Source organism: Vigna unguiculata, chromosome 10, assembly GCF_004118075.2.
Source record: "Vigna unguiculata cultivar IT97K-499-35 chromosome 10, ASM411807v1, whole genome shotgun sequence".
Lineage (NCBI taxonomy): Eukaryota > Viridiplantae > Streptophyta > Magnoliopsida > Fabales > Fabaceae > Vigna > Vigna unguiculata.
Genome location: NC_040288.1, coordinates 12,533,617 through 12,552,092, shown reverse-complemented (window position 1 = coordinate 12,552,092; position 18,476 = coordinate 12,533,617).

Genomic DNA, 18,476 nt, shown 5'->3' with positions numbered 1-18,476 from the left:
ATGGTTTCCTCTTCTATGTATTTCTTCTTTTTGCCAAGGAACTCCTTCATGAACTTTGAATAAGAGGGTATTTGTTGTAGTGCTTCAGAGAACGGGATCTTGATCTCAGGTTGTTTGAATATGTCTTTGAACCGAGCTAACTGTCTCTCTTTCTCTTTTCTTGAAGGATTTTGAGGATAGGGAAGGGGTTTCACAACAACTTTCTCTTTTTGTCTTTTCTCTTTATCCTTCTCTTCACTTTTATTCTTTCCTTCTTCCTCAACAATCTCTTCATCAACTTCTTCCTCTTGAATCTTTTCTTCATTCTTTCTCTTTTCTCTAGCCTCCACCTTTTCTTTACAACCTAGTCCAACCTCCTTTCCGCTTCTAGTGAAGATGGCCTTACATTGCTCTTTGGGGTTGGCTTCGGTGTTGGCGGAAAAAGAACTTCCTCGTTGATCAGCCAATTGCTTGGCTAATTGCCCCACTTGCACCTCCAAGTTTTTTATTGATGCATCAGTGTTCTTTTGATTTTGAATTGACATTTGCAAGAACTGTTGCATCATGTCCTCAAGCTTTGAGGTTCTGTCAGTCAAAGAGGGATGTTGGTAAGTTTATTGATGTGGGGGCCTATTGGAAGGTTCTGCTTGGCCCATGTTTTGGTGAGGTTTCCATCCTTGATTATAGTTCCCTGGTCGGCCTTGATTGCCCATATAACTAACTTCCTCTTGAGATGTGCTTGGCATAGCACATTGCCCATTGGTATGGTTTCCTCCACATAACTCACAACTTTGCACTTGTTGGAGTTGAGCTACAGAGGCATTTTGAAGCTCTTGAGGAAGTTGTGACAATTTCTTCATCAAGGTCTCCAACTGCTGAGTCATAATCTTGTTTTGAGCCAATAGAGCATATTGAGATTGAAGCTCTAGAATACCCTTCTTTTGAGAATGGGCTCTCTCAGTATAGGCTTCATTATCATTAGCTGCCATATTCTCTATTAACTCATAAGCTTCCTCTGGCGTCTTCCACTTGATACTCCCACCGGCAGAGGCATCTAACATCAACTTTGATTGGGATTTAAGACCTGCCAAGAAAAGAGTAAGCTGTGTAGGTTGATCAAACCCATGAATGGGAGTCTTCCTCAGCCGTCCCTGAATCTATCCCATGCTTGGCCCAAGGACTCATCCATATCTTGTTGAAATGCCGAGATTTCCTGTTTTCCCTTATTAACCTTGGACTGGGGAAAATATTTGCTCAAGAACTTTGCCACCACATCATCCCAGTTAGTGAGGCTATTTTCAGGAAAGGAATTCAACCAGGCTTTTGCAGGTCCTGCTAGTGAGAACGGGAAGAGACTCAAGCGGATGGCTTGATCAGGAACTTGATGGATCTTCACAGTATTGCATATCTCCAAGAATGTGGCCAGATGAGAGGGATTCTCATGAGACAGGCCATTGAACTAATTACTCTGCACCAGATGAATAAGAGCTGGCTTCATCTCCATGTTGGTGGCATTGACGGTTGGCCTAGCAATACTGTTGAAGTTGATATGGCCTGTGAACGCTGCATAATCTTCCAAAGTGCGTCTTTCACGACCTCCACCATCCCCATTAGGATTTTCAGCCATTTCTTCTTATGGAAAAGAGTCAAGATTCTGAGAAGTAGACGGAAGAGTGTCTGAAGTAGAAGAGTGATGGGCAACTTGTTGTGCTTGAGCTCGTCTTCTCCTTGTGGCACTATTGTTTCTACGGGCAGTTTTCTCTATATCGGGATCAACAAGGAGTGGTTCTGAAGATGCATTCCTCCTTGTACGGATCCTACCCTGCATAAACTATAGAGCAACCACAAAAACAAGCTCGAACTGCAAGTTAGCCCAAATAATGTGTATCTATAAGTAAACCGAAAGCAATAAATATGAACAAAAGAATTTAATCTAAATAAGTCAAAAATCACACAAAAGTCTAGTATTAGACACGGGTCCCCGGCAACGGCGCCAAAAACTTGTTAAGACTTTGGCAAGTGTACCAAGTCGCGCAAGTAGTAACCGGTAAGACCGGGATATCGTTTCCCAAGAGACTCGTGTATACTAAATATTTGCGTAATTAGTGACTAATTTAAACTAATGAATAAATTCATAATTTGGGTTTTTGTATGAAATTAAATTTTGCCTAAATAATTAAAATTGAACTTGGATATTTGAAGACTCTAGGAAATGGTAAAGACTAGAAATGCAATGGATTGATATTGTTGGAGTTAGACTTCACCTACTTCACTCTCATGTATATTAAGCAATAAAACTCTTCTCCATTAATTACTAATGTCAACCCACAAGTTTACTCAAACTCTAATCCCTTAGTTGAATGAGCCTAGGTTTCCTTATTTAGAGTCAATTCCTTGAATCCCTAAATAAACAAACCCGCTTTACAAATTAGGGTTTAAGACAACTAATGGGTCAAGTTCCATTCCTAGATACAAGTTCCATTAGGTATCATGCAATGAATGGGTAAAACAAAGCAAGCTTTAAATGCATAAACAAAGATACTAGAAATCAATAGAAGAAACATATATATATTCAAACCATTCGAAAATACATGAAAGTTCAGTGGCTACATCTAACCCCAACAAAAATGGGTTTAGCTCTCCATTGTCATGGAGAGCTCAAGCTTACAAAATGGAAAATGGAAGAGAAAGAGATACAAAGAGGAAGATGGAGCTGTTCCCACAAGCCCTAGCACTCCTCCAAGCTCTCCAAATCGCGTTGCTCGAGCTCCAAAATGTCCAAGATCCGTTTCCCTTCGCGAAAATAGAAGAAAAAGGGTCACTTGACACATCAGCGAAAACAGGCGCCTGGCGGAAGTCTCTTACCGCCAAGCGGTGACCAATAAACAGGGGCCAAAACTTCCCGCTACCGCCCGACGGTGTCCAATGTGCCGCCAGGCGGTGACCAACAGTGGCGCCTGGTTGGCGCTAGTGTGGCGCCTGGCGCTGGCTCTGTGTCGCGGGGCGCTTCCTGTTGACATTTTTTCTTTTCTCCTTGTTATTCCGGGTCACTCATTTGTTTGAACTTTTGGAGCAAAACTTCCAATGTACAAAAAGGACACAAAAATGGGGATTAGTGGCATATTTAGATCAATGTAACCCACAATGTATTTATTTACAAAAGTAAGGTAAAATTGAGGATTAAGTAGGTTAAAAGCTTTGGAAGAGATGATTTTGCTAATGAAATATAGCTTGGATAATGGTAAAAATTAACATTATCACTAGTCTCCTACAGTAATAGGATGTATTTCCTAATTTTCATTGATGATTTTACTAGGAAAACTTGGGAGTATTTTTTGCATGAGAAGTCAGAAGCATTGACCAAATTCAAGGAATTCAAGGCAAGGACTAAGAAGGAGACATGTGCACACATCTTGTGCTTGCGGACAAATTGTGGAAGGGAGTTTCTCTCTAGTGAGTTTAATAATATTTGTCACACATAAGGCATAAAAAGACAATTAACTACCTACTATACTCCTTAGCAAAATGGTATTATTGAACGAAAGAATAGAACAATTATGAATGTAGTTCGTTCTATGCTCAATGAGAAGCATTTTCCTAAAGTATTCTGGCCATAAGCTATAAAGTGGTGTCTGCACATCCAAAATAGAAGTCTTACAACTGCTGTAGAAGATATTACTCCAAAAAAAAGCTTGTGGTGGCAAGAAACCTGTGGTGGAGTATTTCAAAGTCTTCGGGTGTGTGGCTCATGTGCATATTCTAGACCAGAAAAGATTCAAGTTGGATGACAAAAGTAGAAAGTGTATTTTTTTGGGTGTTAGTGATAAGTCTAAAGCGTGGCACTTATATGATATAGTCAGAAAAACTATGGTCATTAGAAGGGATGTAGTTTTTGAAGAAGAAAAAAGTTAGGATTGGAACATATTAGAGTTGTAAACTAGGCCAGATGAGGTGATTTTTGGAGATACAAATGATCCTGCTGCAACAACAAAAAATAACACTAATATTGCAGCAATTGCAGACAATAGTGTTGATAACAATGAAGATGGGAGCAACGACACACATGTAGACAGTACTGCACCAGGTTCACCTAAAGGGGGGCAACACGTGCAAGGAAAGCAATAGGGTGGTTAGTTGATTATGACACGTGCAGGCTATCAGAAGAAAAAACTTTAACAATCATGCTTTTAACGAATCAGACCCGATGTCATTTGAAGAAGTTGTAGGGAGTAAACAGTGGAAAGAAGCCATGGTTAAAGAAATAGAAGCTATAAAAAGAATCTCACATGGGAGCTTACATCTTTACCAGATGGAGTTACACCAATTGGAATTAAATGGGTTTTTAAAACCAAACTTAATGCAGAAGGGAAAGTAGAAAAACATAAAGCAAGACTTGTAGCAAAAGGGTATGTTTAAAGACATGGAATTGACTACACTGAAGTTTTTGCTCCAGTTGCTAGATTGGATACCATTAGATTAATTCTAGCTACTGTTGCCCAATTTAGCTAGAAGGTGTTTCAACTTGATGTCAATAGTGCCTTCTTTCATGGAGAACTTAAAGAAGATGTATTTGTCCCACAACATGATGGTTTTTTGAAGAAAGGGGAAGAAGAGAAGGTATATAAACTAAAGAAAGCATTGTATGGTCCTAAATAGGCACATCGGACTTGGTATCACAAAATTGAGACCTACTTTGTGCAAGAAAAAATTGAGAAGTGTCCTAGTGAACACACATTTTTCACTCGCTCCCAGGGAGGTAAAATTTTAATTGTTAGTTTCTACTTTGGCGACTTGATATTCACTAGAATGATGGAATTATGTTTGAGGAGTTTAAATAGTCCATGATGGCTCATTTGATATGTCTGATTTGGAAACATGAGTCACTTTCTTGGTATTGAGGTTAAACAATACTCGACTAGAATTTTTGTTTGTCAAAGGAGGTATGCATAGGAAATAATGGCTTGCTTTGGTATGCAAGACATCAATGCAGTGAAGAATCCCATGGTGTCAAGGACTCGACTGTCCAATAATACAAAGGAACAAGGTGTTGAAGAAACTATGTTCAAACAACTAATTGGCAGTTTTATGTATTTAATTGCCACTAGATCGGACTTAATATATACATTAAGTTTACTTAGCAAATTCACGACTAACCTTGCTACAACACACTGGTTGGCAGCAAAATGTGTTTTGAGGTACATCAGAGGCACAATCTGTCTTGGAATTTGGTATAAAAAAGGAACTAGTAGTTTAAGACTGCTAGCCTTTTCGGATAGCGATTATGCTAAAAATTGAGATGATAGAAAAAGCACTTCAGGCTATGTATTTGCACTAGGAACAATGGCAATTTCTTGGGCATCTAAGAAACAAGATGTGGTAGCTTTGTCCACAAGAGGTAGAATATATGACAGCAACTCTATGTGCTTGTCAATGTATTTGGCTAAGCAGATTGCTAGAACAAATAGGGCTTAAGAATGAAACTGAAGTTAAGATTAAGTGTGATAATAATTCTACAATTCAGATATCCAAATACCTAGTATTTCATGGGAAAAACAAACACATAAATGTCAAATTTCATTTTCTTCGAGATTTGATGAATGATAGAGTGATCAGACTACGGTTCTGTAGCTCTCAAGATCAGCTAGTAGACATTATGACAAAACCTCTAAAGTTGGAGTAGTTTCAAAGGTTATGGACTATGATTGGAAGAACTAGTATAGATGCATTAGTTTAAGAGAGGAATTGTTAAGGTTTTGCTGTTTTTATTTATTATTCTGTTTTGTTTAGCAGTTTGTTAATAGTGTAGAATTTGTTCCCAATTTGTAAGGCAGTTCCTAATAAGTTAGGGATTACACTCCAACTATGATCTAATCTGTTTTTCGGTGGCTCTATTTAAGCCAACAATTATCTTTGAATAAAGTGTACAACTTACAACTTCTTTTACTTTCCATTCACATTGACCTTTCTTTTACGTGTTTTTATATCCTTCCAATAGAAAATTGAACTTATTTCTCCTTGTTATACTTTAATTTCTAAGAAAAATGTTTTCCTTATTTTTAATTTTTAATGTGATATACTTTTTGTCTTACTTAATTTAAATGTAATATTTACAAAAAAAGATTAGATAAATTATGGAAATTGGAATTAAGATTTTTTAATTTTAAAGTTAAAGTATCTTGCAAGCAAAAAATTGAAGGATGTAAGAAAATCATTTTTACCCTTCCTAAGATTCCTAAGATTGAGACATTATAATAATTATTCAGGTTACAAAAAATTGGTGTTTGATGTTTATGTTTACAGAAATTGGTTATCCGACAATTGGTTAGTTAAAATTATCAAAATTTTGCATAATATAAATGTGAATATTCATCATTGCCAAGTAGCTTTTACTTGTTTCTAAAATTGCGAGATGATATTAAAATCAACATAAAAATTAATGGAAGAAAAGTATTATTAAGATTAAGCTTTATTAGAAATTTATTAAAATAAAATTAACATAATTAATAAATTTATAAATTATTTTTCTTAATAGTGTGTTTTGGGGTGATAAAAATTTGAATTAATGTTGGATGAATTAAAAATTTGAAATAAATTTTTAGAGAATTAATATATATATATATATATATATATATATATATATATATATATATATATATATATGTGTGTATATATATATATATATATATATATATATATATATATATATATATATATATATATATATATACTTATTTATTGTGTCGGAGATTAAACCTTTGTGAATCTTGTGATAGTAGTCTAACGGAGTTTAAGTTAGTCCATATTTATAAAATTAATTTATAAGATAAAAATTGTTCAACTTATAAACTAAAAATCGATGTGATTTCTTGTTTATGTAAGATTTTTTACCAATTATTTGATTTCAGTACTTAATTATTTGATTTCATTACTTAATCACTGACGATGAAACATATACAGATAGTTTGTTTAATTAATTTTAAAGGAAGAGAATCCATTTCCTAAAATCGGTTTATATTTAAGAATAAAAAAGTGAGATATCTTTATGAATAAGTAAAGATAGTATTTCTTTAACTCTTGAAATAGTAATTTTAGAAAATAGTAATTAATCAATGTCCTTCCAATTATGGTGAAGCTTGAGTCCTTGCAAGTAAAATAGAAAGAAATATATTCATTGTTACAATAAACATTCCTTTAAGTCCTCATCATTTAAATCTATATCTCGTCTAAATCCGCATTTGGAAAGGAAAAATTATCGGATCAATAATATTGTGACTTTTGTAAGGCCTACTTATTTTATTCCACCCTAATTTTAGAGAGGCTGTGCCAAATTGGTTGGGCCTAGGGCTGGCCCATAAAGAGCCAAATACCCTAAACCAGCTAACACTATCATTTCCGCCACTTTACAGAAACGCAGCCACCTTACTCTCTCAATCTCCCTAACTTTGCTCGGGTAGGGTTTTGAGACCCATTCGATTTCAAGTGAGTTTGGCTCATTCTCCCATCCACATATGTTATTTTCACTTCGTACTCTTTCCCTTTAGTTGGATTTTCATGTTTCTAGCTAGGGTTCACCATGGTAACCCATTTGGAATCTGTTTCCACCATTCTTTTCAGCTCCTTAGATCTGTTCTCAAAACTGTGATGCTTGTGGGTTAAGTGTCGAGTTTTCCGCTAGCTCTTTCTAGGTTAGGGAAGCTAGGGTTTACGGTTATTTACGTTTTTCGTATGTTTTCTGAGTTTGAGTCATATGCTTAAGGTATGCTCGCGTTTTGATTGATTGGTATTGGTAAAAATGTGATTTTTGGTGTTTTTTCTGCATTTTGCACGAGTGAACAGTAGTGCCTAGGCGAGAAGGGGCTCCCCTGAGCGAGAGGACCTCTCTCGCCTGAGCGAGACTAGGGCAGGTTTCGTGCTATGGTGTGAATAGTTCAATGATGTGGTTGCTTACTTGCCTGACTTAAATGCCTTACTAGAAAGGTTTGGTGGATGATGCAATGATTACTGTATGAGGTTGAGATGAAAACAAGATGTTGCTTTATTGTTTAAGACTTGGGAAGTATGATTTGTATGATTGGTTGTTTCTATACATATACATATCGGCATGATATTAATGTTCATGGGAGTTTTCTGATTGGTTGGTGAAGCACGTACAAAGCATGAGTAGGACGTAATTCCATGACTCTTGTAGTGAGGGCTCATGGTGGTGCCTCATCTAATGGACGTAATCCTAGAGTCGTCAAAATGGGTTATAACCCGCGAGCCAACCCGACTGATCACGGATTCGGGTCGGGTTGGGTTGAAAAAAAATTACAAATTTCAATACGGGTTAAAAATGAACCCAACTCACTAAGAACCCGGCTAATTCGAGTTGAACTCGTGATAGCTAGGTTGGCTCACCAACCCGCCAATAAATTTTAAATATTATATATATATATATATTATATGTATATAATATATATATATATATATATATATTATATATAATATTAAAAAAATAAGTGATAAGAATGATTTGATGTTAGATAGTAATTTATATTTTAGGGTTTTTTGTTTGTATTTGGAGTTTAACATAATTTGGGATTTTATTTGGATTGTATTGAAGTTTATTTAAATTTTAATCGCAACTATAGTTTAGTTTTTTTTTGGATTGAAGAAAAAAAATTGTGTGTGTTTTTTTTTAATTAAGTGAGCCAGTGAGCCAACCGGTTTAACCTGCCAACCCGTGGTGGTTCGGGTCGGCTTCTAATTTTGTTGGCTCGCTAATAAGTGAGTTGGGTTGGGTTGACCCACTAAGTGACCAACCCATCACGGGCCGAGCCGGGTTGGGTCGGGTTACTCGTTTTGACAGCTCTACGTAATCCCATGGACCCTTCTAATGAGTATCCCTGGTGGTGCCTCATCTATTGGACTTAATTCCATGAATCCTCGGGGTGAGAGTTCATGGTGGTGCCTTAACATAAGGACGTAATTCCACACGGGTATTGTAGTGGTGCCTCAAGGCCAGGACGTAATTCTACGAAGGCCTCGTGGTGGTGCCACATGTAAGGATGTAATTCCATGAAGGCCTCGTGGTGGTGCCTCACTGCTAGGACATAATTCCACGGTTTCGTGGTGGTGCCTCATTTTGCGTATCCGGATAGTCAAGTCTAAGAGTCTTAAATGGTTTCATTTCTCATGTGTGGATGTATGTTATTTATGCTTGATTTTGAAATTTGCATGTTGAGTGTTATGATATAAGAATCTCTTTCACTAGCTTACCTTTATGCTTGCTTGTATGTTTGTGTGTGGTCTTTCTCCTTTTTGTCTGTGTTAGTGCCTTTAGTTAAATTCATGTCTTATCAAGCCTAACCAATAGTTTTCCTGTGTGCCAGTGAACTATGGCACCTCCTCATAGGACTTCTCATTCCTCTCAGGGTGATGTACTTGATATCGCCAAAGCAATAGAAGCGATGGTAGCTGCTATGACACAATAGAGCACGGCGATGATGCAGCAACACGAGGCGTCGATGCAGCGTCAGACGACATCTTTAGAAAAACAACAATTGGTGATGCAGCAGATGAAGGCTACAAGGCTGGCTGTAGAAGATGCCCACAAGCAGCACATAGAGGCCCTCCGCCAGTTGGAGGAAAATAGGGTCGTTGCCCCTGTCCACGGCTCTGAACCAAGACCTCTCCATCAGGAATGGAGTTTGGAAGACTTCCTGAAACACCATCCAGTCAAGTTCAATGGAAAGACCAGTCCAAATGTCGTAGATAAGTGGCTGAAAGACATCGAAAGAATATTTGATGCTAAGATGTGTCCCGAGGAGAGTAGGCTGGCCTTCGTAGTGTGCATGCTCACGGGTGAGGCTGAACACTGTTGGATCAATATGAAGTCCATCATGGAGGAGAGGTAAGAACTAGTTATTTGGGATGTCTTTAGGAGGAAGTTTCTCCCCGAGTACTTCCCCGACAATGTCAAGTATGCTAAAGAGGTGGAATTTTTGCAGCTGACTCAAGGGAACAAATCTTTGGCAGAAGACTTCCTCATGAGATCCTCCATCTCCCAAGTCATCTCTTGAGTTGCCTCGTCTTAGAAGACCTTCACAGTCCGAATCTCCTTCCCTCTGAGTTGTTTGACTTGAGAATCCAAAATTCTCACTAGTCCAACTCCAACTGTTAGGTCCTCGCATACTTGAACGTCGTCCTCCTCCAGCACATGCGTAGGGTCTGCAATGTACTTCCTTAACTGTGATACATGGAAGACACTGTGTAGGTTTGTCAGATGAGGTGGCAAAGCAATCTCGTACGATGTTGGTCCAATCCTCCTCGTGATCTGGTACGACCCGATTAATCTCAGAGTTAGCTTCCTCGACTTGGGAGCTCTCCCTATTCCTGGTGTAGGTGTAACCCTGAGGAATAGATGATCACCTACCTCAAACTCAAGTGGACTTCTCCTTTTATCAGCATAAGACTTCTACCAACTCCGAGTTGCACGCATCCGATCTTGTATCATTTTCACCTTCTTAGTGGTTTGCTGCAAAAATTCTGGTCCAAGCACCACTAATTCTCTATCATGTTGCCAACATAACGGTGTCCTGCATCTTCTACCATACAAAGCCTCGTATGGTGCCATCCCAATGCTAGAGTGATAACTATTATTATACGTGAACTTCACCAACAACAGCATATCACTCCATGTACCCAAGTGATCCAACACACACGTTCTCAGCAAGTCCTCCAATGACTGAATGGTTCTCTCAGACTGACAATCGGTTTGAGAATGATAAGATGAGCTCACTTTCAATTAAGTACCTAGTGCTTTTTGCAGCGACTACCAGAACCTCGATGTGAATCTCGGATCCTAGTCTGATACAATACTCGTGGACACACCATGTAGTCTAACGATCTCTCTGACATACAATTCTGCTAGTTTGTCTAGAGACATCTTCTGATTAATTGGCAAAAAGTGCGCACACATCGTCAATCTGTCGACTATTACCCAGATGGAGTTATGCCCTCTCACTGACCTTGGAAGATGCGTAACAAAATCCATGGAAATGTTGTCTCATTTCGACTAAGGAATATCTAGAGGCTCCAATGTACCACCCGACCTCTGATGCTCAATCTTTGCCTTCTAACATACTATACACAATGCCACATAGTCTGCTACATATGTCTTCATACCTGTCCACCAGAAGGTCGCCTTCAGATCTTTATACATGTATGCTAAGACGACTCTTATGTCCTTTCTCCAAGAGCATATTTCTCAATACCGGACTCATGGGTACACAAACCCTCTCTCAGACACGCAGAATGCCATCTTTACCCATCTTGAAATCTTTTCTCTTCTCAGTAGCCAACTCACCAATGATCTGCTGCTCCTGATCATTGCCCTATTCCACCCGGACCTCGTCTAGGAACTTGTTGGTGATTCTCAACATACTACACAGTATAGTACATGCAGTCGTATTCAGTCCCAGATTCATATCATGCAACTTCTCGATCAGTTCTAGTTCCTTCATCATCATTGCTGACATAAGCATTCTCTTTTTGCTCAGAGCGTCTGCAACGACATTGGCTTTACCAGGGTGGTATAAAAGCTCAGAGTCGTAGTCTTTTAAATACTTCATCAACTTGCGCTGCCTCATGTTCAGTTCCTTTTGATTAAGCAAGTATTTCAAGCTCTTGTGATCACTGAACACCTGAAACTAAGATCCATATAAGTAATGCCTCCAAGTCTTGAGGGCAAATACTACTGTAGCCAACTCTAGGTCATGCATCGGATAATTCTTCTCATGTCCTTTCAGTTGTCTCGACACATAAGCCACTGGTCGTTTGTCTTGCATCAACATACAACCCAGCCCCTAATATGAGGCATCACAATACACCTCAAACATCTTGGTCGTGTCAGGAATAGCAAGTATTGGTACAGTCGTCAACCTCCTCTTCATATCTTCAAAGCATGTTTCACACTCATCTGTCCAAGAGAAAGACTGGTCCTTTCTGGTGAGTTGTGTCAATGGACTCACTATCTTGGAGAAACCCTTCACAAACCTTTTGTAGTAACCTGCCAGACCCAAGAAGCTTCGCACCTCGGTAATTGTCTACCGTCTCTTCCACTTCACCACAGTTTCAATCTTAGTCGAATCCACTATTATTCCTTGGGCTGAGATTACATGGCCTAAGAACTATACTTCATCCAGCCAAAATTCACATTTTGACAACTTTCCATACAACTGATGCTCTCTAAGAGATCCCAATACCACTCTCAGATGATCTGCATGTTCTTCCTGACTGTCAGAATATATCAGTATGTCATCAATGAATACAACGACAAACTGATCCAAATACGGTTGGAAGATCATGTTCATGTAGTCCACGAAGATTGCAAGAGCATTTATCACCCCAAACGGCATCACCACATACTCGTAGTGCCCATAGCGTGACCTGAACGCCGTCTTCTGTACATCCTCAGGCTTGACTAAGATCTGATGATATCCAGACCTCAAGTCAATCTTGGAGAACACTATTGCTCCCTTCAGCTGGTCCAACAGATCGTCAATTCTCGGCAGTGGATACTTATTCTTTATTGTCAACTTGTTCAACTGCCGATAGTCAACACACAATCTAGAGCTGCCATCCTTCTTCTTCACTAATAATATCGGTGCTCCCCATGTTGATGCACTCGGTCTGATGAATTTTTTCTCAAGCAGGTCTTCAATATGCTTTTTTAGCCCAGCTAATTCTGTTGACGCCATCCTGTATGGTGCCATCGAGATTGGACCAGCTCTAGGGATGAGGTCAATAGCGAAATCAACATCCCTACTGGGTGGCAATTCAGCTATCTCGTCTGGAACACATATGCATATTCATCAACCATTGGAATCTTGCTAATTTGTTCCGCAATGTTTTTCTTTTCTATTTGAGCCACTATCATAAAGCAAGTAGCTCCCGCTTCAATCTCCTTCGCTGCTTGATTAGATGAAATCATCTCAAGTCCCTTTGTATCTGGAAACACCACTCTGCATCATCCGCAATCAATCATGACGTGGTTGCTGGACAATCAGTCCATACCCAGAATCACATCCAAACCCTTCATTGGCAAACAAATGAGATTCACCTTGAACTTGCGGCCTGCCACTTCCATAAGGCATCCCACATAAACAGAAGTGGTGGATACCTCGCTAGATGTCAGCGTTACGACTATTAACTCGCACCCCAGCTCTCGCATCACAAGCCCGAGCCTCCTCACACATTCATTTGATACAAATGAATGGGTAGCTCCTGAGTCATACAACACAACAACCTCATGATTAAATAATAAGTAGGTAGTCTGCACCAGATTACCTGACTAAGTCGCCTCAGTGGTCGTTAAGGCAAAGACACATAACACCTTCCAGTGGTACTACTACCACCTGAGCTGTCCGAGGGTTTTGGGCAGTCCCTCCTAAGATGCTCCCCACCACAGTTAAAACACTACTGTTTCTTGGACAAAGTCGGGGGTCTACTGTATGGCTTCTTCTGTAGTCTAGAGTATGCAGTGGTCTTCTGCTGTTGAGCCACTTTGTTGAGGCCCATCGTCAGCTGCTCAACTGTTTTGGCCTGCTCGACCAAAACTGGGAATTTCCTGATCTTGAGAGGCACCAAGAGCCTACGCTGCTCATGTTTAAGTCTGCCCTCGAACTTCCTGCACCTCCATTCTTCAATGACAACTGGCGAGTAGAATCGTGCCAGATACTCAAACCTATCAGTATAGGCCTGCACAGTCATAGTTCCCTACTGGAGTGTAAGGAACTCTGCCTCTCGCTCATGCTTCGCGCTGTCTTGGAAATATTTCTCCACGAACCTCGTCCTGAAGGTAGCCCAGGTCACCTATTCTTCACGGGTCTGCATCAATTGTTGCATTCCCTGCCACCAGTATTCAGCGTTTGCGACCAGGAGGAATGTGACGAAGGATAACCTCTACGCATTAGTGCATTCAAGGACCCTGCAAATTTTCTCGCACTCATGTAGCCAGGCATCTTCCTCATCATGGGTGGCCTTGCCAGAGAACTTGGTTGGCCTATGCTTCATGCAATCCTCCATAGTTACTGGACGAGTAGGTGCGACTATGGCCCTGAGTGGTGTTACAATGGCTGCATCGCATCCACCATGCGATGAATCAGCTAAGCAATGTCATCAGCTCCATCATTATTCCTTCTCCTTCTGTTGGCCATAGCTTGTGCGCGTCACATTTTACAGTTGTTCACATCACACAGCTCAAGTTATGATTTCACAACCAAAATTAGCACAAAACACAATCAATTAGTCACGCTAACGTAACACGATGAGCTCACTCCCTATAGATCCCAAAACATTTTTGAAAGTCTTTGCTTTGATACCAGATGTAACATCCCGGACGGATATTACGAATTTAATTAAAAAAGTAAAGAAATGATAATTTAATGTCAATTAAAAAAACTTCATTCCCTAAAAACACGGGAAATTTAGAACTTTTATTACTTTCAATAATAAACCAAAATCCATAAATACAAGAAAGATCGTAATTATCCAAAAGTCCTATAATATCCATAATTACAATTTATTTGAAATCATAAAACTACATAAAAGATCTGATAAAAATCTCCCAAGATTAGCCTCGCTCCGGCTCTACGCCTCACCAGTCCCACCTGCAACATCATCTCCTCATGTATATCGCGCATCCGATAATCGCCACACACAAGCAGATAGGGTGAGCTAACAAAATAATCATATATTTTTATAGCGCGCACACACACACACACACACACACACACACACACACACACATATATATATATATATATATATATATATATATATATATATACACCACACAATCACACCAAAGGAATTCCATCCTTTGATTTCATTCCACCTAGCCACAACCATGTTAACCGTGTTCTACGTCTTCTAGTGACTACCTCAAGATGTCTTGTTGTCAGACCTATCAGCCACAACCGATAGAGCACGTGCGGGAACCATGCTACGAATCACACACTGTAACGCTAGGTGGAGTTCCCAAATATGAACATAGTTCGTAACGTCCCAAGAGTACCAAACTCGTCAGCTAATCACTGAGGAGGGCAATCCATCAGGTCCCATTCGTACTGGGCACAACCAGCACACTCACACTGGCAACACTCGCCAACCCGAGCTCAACTCAAGGGTTCCTCGTGTTCATCCACCATCCTGAGCTCAACTCAAGGGATTTCATTCCGAGCCATACTTGAGGAATGCCACATGCTTAACCCCTATCCCGAGCTCAATGAAAGGGATACGTTCTGAGCCACAACTCAAGGAACACCAGCAAGCCGATATTTAAGGCATCACTAAAGGTTTGTAGATCACGCACGTCAAGAGTAAGAACACCAATACTGTTGCAGTAAAATCGCCTGGCGGGGGACACGTACCGCCAAGCACTGCCCGCTTCCAGACCGCCTGAAGGGTATAATGGGTCGAACATTTGCTCTCATTAAGTGTTTAAATTTTGGGGATTTAATATCATTTTTTATCTTAAGAATTGTATTTAGTTGCATACTATATTATTGGACATTCTTGAGTTTAATAATGCAACTGTAATTTAATTTAGGTCATTAAGAGTGTAAATTGTGCATATTTCAAGTCATAAAATAAGTCCCAAAATCAAAATTTTGGAGAGGAATAGTTCAGGAGCTAAATGCACCCCTAGTTTTCATTTTCACACCCCCCTTCTGCAATTAGGCTATCTATTTCTGAAAAGAAATATTTATGGAGCTAAATGCACCTCTAGTTTTCATTTTTTACACCCCCTTCTGCAATTGTCATAATTTCTGAAAAGGGATATTTTTGGAGCTAAATGCACCTCTAGTTTTCATTTTCATACCCCTCTTCTGCAATTAGCCATTTAATTCTGTAAAGGAATATTTCTGGAGCTAAATGCACCTCCGATTTTTATTTTCCACACCTCTCCTGGAATTGGGTCTTTTGACTTTATTCTGCACCCCTTCTTTTTACTAATTTGCACCCCTAATATCACTTAACCTCCACTCAACCAGATTACGCCATGTGGCAATCCTCCACTTACTAAAATAACCAATTAAAGTTTGTCACGTCCTCAATCCTCCACTCACTAAAATAATCACTTAAAACTTGCCACATCATCAATCCTCCACTCACTAGAAATACCCAATCATTGAATGACACCTCATAACTCTCTTTCCTTCACACAACCAAAACCCTAACCCTAATTTTCCTACTCTCTCTCTTCCAGTCCATTCCGCAGTCGCCGCACCTAACGCTGGCCGTCATCGCACCTCCGTCAACTTGTCTCCTCCACGCCAGCCATTGTCTTCTCGCTCGACATCTCCGACACCAACGCTACCAGCAGTCCGCCATTACCACACCACTCGCGGAACTTGCGACAACCACGCAACATGCTGCAACACGCCTCTCCCGTCGCGCCACCAGCTCCGCGCCAACAACCATCTTCTCACACACCATCTCCAACACCAACGCTGTCAAAAGTCCGTCATCACCGCACCACTCACGGAACCTGCGATAGCCATGCAACACCACTGCAACACGCCTTGCTCCGTCGCGCCATCAACTTCGTCCTCTACAGTAGCCCAAAACGGACCTCCATTGCTTCCTCTTCGCACCATTGTCTCCTTCAAATCATCACGCTACCAGAAAACCACCATGGTTGCACCACCCGAGCTCGTCATAACAGACTGCGCCTACACTCATCCGCAATAGTCTGCACACCACACGCAGCCATGCTCGACGCCAAATAGTCACGCTCGTCGTACTCACGCTGGAAAATGCATCTTTCCGCAACAGCTGCGAACCCAGCCCATGCGACGTTTTCGCCGCCACCACGTCAACCACCGTAACCTTCGCGCAACCAAATACCAATTCAATGCACAACCATTCAACCAATTCATGTTTTATGATATTTAATATAATTCTATAATTATATTATCACTCAACATGATCAAGCATATTATTAAAAATAATAATAAATTAAATAACACAATTGGCATACATAGGACTTAAACCCAAGTCCTCTCACACAATCAAGTACTCTCAACCATTTGAGCTAGTACTTGTTCACGACATATAAATCAATAATTAATGCCTTAAAGGCTCCCACTACCCGCATTTATTAATTAATTATTTAATTTTCACGAGTCTTACAAAAACCATTGACAATGGCTCTATAGAACAATATAGACCACCACAAGTTCAAGCATCCAATGAATCTGATCTTTTTATATTTATCTAGATAATTGAGTTAGATGGTTTTTATTGTTTGCTATCACATGTTTGGTGGGCTTACTGGTTTGCTTGCTTATAAATTGTTTGCTTATATGTATATCAAAATTTATTTTTATCTTTAGTTTACCCTTTTTCTCTATGTCTGTGTTCTTTGTTTGGTTTTCCTTTTTGTGATGATCACCAATTTTGGTGTGAGCAGATGTGGAAGTTCCTAATGATCGTGCAGGTGGTGGTGATGTTGTTGTCTAGTTTATGTGTTTAGTTATTGGCTTTTTTGGGCATCTTTTGGGCATTATTGTTGTGACGATAATTTTTGTTTCTATTTATTTAATTTTTATTATTATTTCCTACAATATACTTATTAAATTTAAAGGAAAAATTATACTTAAAATATTCATATGTATATATATATATATATATATATATATATATATATATACAATATTGTATGCATCTTATATCTACACTGTTTAGTACATATTATATTTCCTACACTAGAAGAGGAAGAAGTGTTATTTATTTACAGTTTCTCCCTTATATATTGATTTTCAAACAGGTGGTGGAAAAAGGTTATGGATAGGGTTCAATTGGATTGTTGGGGGTAAATAGAAGGTAACTCCGATTTGTCCTTCGATGACAATCGGTGCGTTTGGAGTAGAGAGAAAAGTAATAGTAGAGTTTCCCGTTCCCTGAAATGTTATAGAATTATTCACTGCATTGGTTTGCCATGAATTCCCCGGGAAAACAGCCACAATGTCGATGAAGAAGGGATCAGGCATGTTGGGAGCAACCATCTATGATATAGTTATAAAATTTTGTTTTTCACACACAATCATAAAATAGGGAAGTGAGACAAATATCACATAAAAAAATACAGCATATCATAATAAAATAAAATGAAATGAAAATTCTCCCAAATCCATAAAACTGAATTTTTATTATACTTTTATAAAGATATTGATTAATTTTGTAGTGACTAGTCAGGATAAATGAGCTCATGGCCAACAAAGTAACTCAAGAACATCTCATCTTGAGTAATACTAACTCGTTTAAATCCCTAAGGTCATACCTCAAACTACAATAATCAAATCTTTATTTATCGTAAATTTCATTTCAATATTAAACCATATAATTATATAAATAAATAGATAGGATCAATGAATAATTAAAATAAATAAAAATAAATAAAAAGGACCAGTACGTAATTGAAGATAAATATAAATAAGAAAATGAGAGTA